The sequence below is a fragment of the Gossypium arboreum genome, chromosome 4 (assembly GCF_025698485.1).
Source record: "Gossypium arboreum isolate Shixiya-1 chromosome 4, ASM2569848v2, whole genome shotgun sequence".
Taxonomy (NCBI): Eukaryota; Viridiplantae; Streptophyta; class Magnoliopsida; order Malvales; family Malvaceae; genus Gossypium; species Gossypium arboreum.
The window spans coordinates 38,367,258-38,373,257 of NC_069073.1; positions in this window are offsets into that span (position 1 = coordinate 38,367,258).

A 6,000-nucleotide genomic window follows, 5' to 3' on the forward strand; every position below is an offset into this window, starting at 1 on the left:
GTCAGATACAGGTAAAAGGTGTTACAGGTTATCAAAAAATAATCTAATTATCTTTTTGTTGCAAACAAATAATAAAGTTTCGATTTTCTCTCCAATTCCCCAAAATTTTTATGACATTTTCTTTTTCTTCTTCTTTTCTCTCCTCTGTCGATTCTTTTCCCTAGTTGCTGCCAAAATTTCCATTATTTTTCCCTTTTCATTTCTTTCTTTTTTTCCAATTGATTCGATTGTTCATCATTGGTTGCGCGTGTTCGGTAAGTAACAGTTTTGTGTAACACCCCGAACCCGAGACCATCGCCGGTGTCGGACACGAGGGGTTAACAAGCCAAGTTCACTTGTTTTGCCCATCCATTGGACATTTCCAGTCAGGCTGGAAAAACTGCGTCACTGTCTCCTTAAAAATCATATCTCGAGTTTCAAAACTCGGAAACTGGTTTTGTAAATTTTCCCTAAATTTAGACTCATATATCCATCCATGGATTTATTTCTAGAATTTTTGGTCGGGCCAATTGGTACATTTTATTAGTTAAAGTCACCCATGTTACAGGGATCGACTGCTCTGACCTTCGCACGGTATAACTTGAATATCTTTCTGTACAGGGCTTTAATGCTGGTGCCGTTTGTTTCTAATGAAACTAGACTCAAAATGGAATCTGTACATATAAGGTATGTCTCCTAATTATTTCTGGATAATTTATAGTAAATTTTTAAACTTGCGACAGGGAACCCAGAAACCGTTCTGGCCCTGTCTCACAATAGCTTTAATATCTCTTAACATGTAACTCCTATGACCATTTCGTTTCTTCCATATGAAAATAGACTCATCAATGTTCATTTACATAGCTGATTCACTATTTAATACCATTCCTACAAATTTTGGTGATTTTTCACATTCACGTTACTGCAGCTGGCAGCATCTGTTTTAAGGTAGGTCTTACCTATTTTGTAGTCTCCATGAACCAACTAGTCTTGCCTTACATAGGTCCACATATGATCATTTTAACCATGCCAATGGCTGATCATGTGACCAACATTCCCATTTCCAATTCATAATCACATCATGACACCATATATATATATACAAACCGCAAATAGTTTAAGTTGATACTTCACTATTACGAGCCATTTTCGCATGGTCGTACACATATACATCATAACACATTTAAACCAACAAGGGTAGTCCCATACATGCCATTTCAAGTTCAACCAAGAATTTATACCAAAATGGGGGCTTGATAGTGTGGATGACTTGACTTCAACGATCCCGAATCCGATTGCTATCGGCGAAATCTAGAAAACCGAGAGCCAAAGCAATGAGTAAGCATTTTTATGCTTAGTAAGTCTCAAGGAATATAATCAACTCTAATTACAGCAATACATTCACATAGTTAAATGCATCATTTCATTAATGCACATTCACATAATCATACTTACTTCACCATCCCAACACTTATGTTCATACACAAATAACGGCTTCATTAAGGCCGATAACTCGCTCCATCATAGGAGCGGATATTCATACGCCTTACTCCTAGCGCAAAGCACACACCGCACTTACCTTGTCATTGGGAAATTTCACAAGTGCATTAGCTGAAATTTTCCAGCAAGCTTATAATTTTCAAATCACATACCTTCGAGTTTAACCGGATGTCGCTACTCGATCAATCGCCGCCGGGACATAGCCCGGTTATGGTAACCCGCACCAAGGCCTCACGGGACTTAACCCGGATATCACGATTTGCACAAATGCCTTGGTCTTAGCCGGATAGAATGACTTCGCACGAATGCCTTGGTCTTAGCCGGATGTAGCCACTAGCACAATTGCCTTGGTCTTAACCCGGTTATAATTTCCAGCATAATTGTCTTGGGGCTTAGCAGGATATCATTCAATTTCTCATGCACACATACATCAATAATCATTGGACATACATATTTATTTTCGTTACTAAGGCTCAAACACAATTATAATCACTAACATAATCGCTTCGGGACTTAGCGGGTATCATTCGAATACTCATACACATAAATCAATAATCAATAGATCCATATTTCATTCCACATAATTCAAGTAAGGTCACTTCTTGAGGACTTACCTCGGATGTTGTCGAACGGCTTTTACGGCTATTCGATTACTTTTTCCTTCCCCTTGTCCAATTGTGGCCCTCTTAGCTCTTGAGCTAATTCAAACAAATTCAATTTATCAAAACCTCATTGTGCTAGCTTATGGCCGAATATGACAAGGAATTTAAATGGTCATATGGCCACCCTTTAGCTTGAATACACAATGGTCATGCATATTTTATACTACATCAAGCAATTCAATACAATTTATTCGAGCATCAAGGAAAAGCTAAGGCCTTCAATAGGCTACCCAAGGCCGAATATACTTGTCCATGTTGAGGCCAATTATGCACTTAATACCACACAAAAACAGCATGCATTTTACTAGTTAATGCTTTGCATATTGTAGCTCAAAACTTACAATATAGCATCAAGCACTCATATGTGTGCTAGGCCGAATGTGCTTACAATTTCATAATTATTCTTCAACATCTTCTTCTTTAAACAAACTTATTCATCACTTCCTTCATAACCAAAACATCATGTGCAAACATATATATACATATATGAGCATGGCCGGTAAATAGGTTTGGATATCGCTCTTTCATAGAGTTCTCGGTCTCCCAAGTAGCTTCTTCTATCCCGTGCTTGAGCCATAACACTTTTACTAGCAGAACCCGCTTGTTTCACAACTCTTTCACTTCTCGTGATAGGATACGAATCGGTTCTTCCTCATAACTCATATTAGCTTGAATTTCAATTTCGATGGACTAATCACGTGCGATGGATCGGATCTATAGCGTCGAAGCATCGAAGCGTGAAAGACATCGTGAACCTTTTCGAGTTCGGGGTAAAATCAAACGATATGCCTTTGGATCGACTCGGTCGGATATCTCATATGGCCCAACGAACATCGGGCTCAACTTGCCCTTACGGCCGAATCGAGTATCTTTTTCCAAGGCGATACCTTGAGAAACACTTTATCACCCACGATACTCGATATCCTTACGCTTCAGTCCGCGCACGACTTCGACGATCGGAGGCTATCTTCGACTTTCACGGATTATTTTCACTTTACATTCAGCATCCCTAATCAAATCCACCGAAAATCTTGCTTTCACCGAGCTCGGTCAAAACAATGGTGTACGGCATTTACGACCGTACAAGGCCTCGTAGGGTGCCATCTTAATACTTGATTGAAAGTTGTTGTTGTAAGCGAATTCAATCAACGGCAAATACCGTTCCCATAAACCACTAAACTCGAGGACGCAACATCTTAACATATCCTCAAGTATCTCGAATTATCCGCTCGGATTGACCATCGGTTTGGGGTGAAAGGCGGTCTTGAAATGCAACTTGGTACCCAAAGCTTCTTGCAACTTTTTCCAAAATCGTGAGGTAAATCTCGGATCTCTATCCGACACGATAGAAATAGGCACCCGTGTAATCTCACAATCGAGAAGCGTACAATTCAGCTAATTTGTCAATTGAAAAATCCGTGACGTCACGGGGACAAAGTGGGCCGACTTAGTCAATCGATCTACCACGACCCAAACCGCATCCTTCTTACTTGCGACAATGGCGGTCCGGATACAAAGTCCATTGTGACTCGATCCCATTTCCACTCGGGTATCGTGATTGGTCAAGTAATCCTGAAGGCACCGATGTTCCGCTTTCACTTGTTGACATATTAAACATCTCAAACAAAGTCGGAGATGTCTCGCTTCATACCATGCCACCAAAACCGACGCGTTTCAAATCATTGTACATCTTCGTACTCCCGGGTGGATTGCCATTCGGCTACAATGGGCTTCATTCAGAATTATCGAAATGAGTTCCAAATTCTTTGGAACACAGACGACTTTTGAACCTCAAACAATCGTCATCATCGATTTGAAACTCGAATCCTTGTTCGAACACACTCGGCCGTTTTGCGACCAACTCGTCGTCGACTTTCGAGCTTCTCGAATTTGATGTATCAATAGTGGTTTGGCTTTCAATTTAGCTACTAACACACTATCGGATCGAAGCAGACAAGTACACATTCATCGTCAGAAGCGAATAATGATTTACGACTCAAGGCATCCGCAACCACATTCGCCTTTCGGGTGATAGTCAATGACCAGCTCGTAATCCTTTAACAACTCGAGCCAACGTCTTTGTCGCAGATTTAAGTCTCTTTGGATCATCAAATATTTGAGACTTTTGTGATCCGAGTATACATGGCACCTTTCACCAAATAAGTAATGTCGCCAAATCTTTAAGGCGAATACGATGGCGCCAATTCGAGATCATGAGTCGGATAATTTTTCTCATGTGGCTTTAATTGCCTCGACGCGCAGGCCACAACTCGACCTTCTTGCATTAATACGCAACCTAACCCAAGTAGAGAGGCGTCGCTATAGATGACAAACTCTTTGCGGACTCGGGTTGCACTAGAATTGGGGCTTCGATCAAATAAGTTTTCATTGATCGAAACTTTTTGGCATTTCTCCGTCCATTCGAACTTAACATCCTTTTGGAGTAACCGTCATCGGCGTGGCTATCGTTGAGAAGCCTTTACAAATCGTCGGTAATAACCAAGAAGCCCCAAAAAGCTCGAACCTCAATAATATTTCTGGAGGCTTCCAATTAAGTATGGCTGAAATTTTATTGAATCGACTCGAATACCCGATGCTGAATACCACATGACCCAAGAAGCTAACCTCTCTTAACCGAACTCACACTTTTTGAACTTAGCATATAATTGCTTATCCCGTAAAATTTGCGGCACTAACCGCGGTGTTCAAAGCATGTTCGGTCTCATTTCTTGAATAGACCAAGATGTCATCAATGAACACGACTACGAATCGATCCAAATATGGTCTAAAGATCCGATTCATTAAATCCATAAATACCGTGAGGGCATTAGTGAGCCCAAACGGCATCACTAGGAACTCATAGTGACCATATCTCGTTCTGAAGGCAGTCTTGGGTACGTCCGAATCTCGGATTCGCAATTGATAATAGCCCGATCTCAAATCTATTTTCGAGAACACTAAGGCTCCCTTTAGTTGATCGAACAAGTCATCGATACGTGGCAACGGATATTTGTTCTTTATTGTCGCTTTATTAAGCTGACGATAATCGATGCACAGCCGCATGGTTCCATCCTTCTTTTTCACGAACAACACTGGCGCACCCCAAGGCGAAAAACTCGGGCGAGCAAAACCTCTATCCACCAATTCTTGTAACTGAGCTTCCAACTCCTTTAATTCCGTTGGTGCCATACGATACGGAGCTATCAAAATTGGAGTGGTACCGGTACCAATTCGATGCCAAATTCTATTTCCGAACGGTGGTAAACCCGCAATTCTTGAGGAAAACATCCGGTATTCACAAACCACGCGCACAGATTCGGGTTTCTTTTTCGATTCCTTGTCATCGAGCACGACGCAAGGTACGCCGCACTCTTTTCTTACATATTTTCGGGCCAACATTGCGATATTAGAGTCGGCAACCCTTTAAGTCCGTAGACTTAACCCAAATTATCTCGTTATTCGCGCACCTCAAATCGATAGTCTTGCTTTTGCAATTTACGACCGCATCGTGCATGGTCAACCCATCCAAGCGAAGAATAACGTCGAACTCATCGAACGGCAAAAGCATCAAGTCCGCCGGAAACAAGAACCTCGGAACACTAGGGGACTTTTCTTGCACACTTTGTTGACAAGCACGTAATGACCCAAGGGTTTGACACCGAATTACAAACTCAAGAGACTCAATAGGCAAAGTCTTCTTGGATGCTAAGGTTTCACATATATAAGATTGAGTAGAACCGTGGTCAATCAAAGCAATCACATTAGTATTGAAAAGAGTGAAAGCACGGTAATGACATCCGGAGAGGCAGCATCCTCGCGTGCGGCGATGGCATAAGTCCTCGCAGGAGCACGAGCCTCG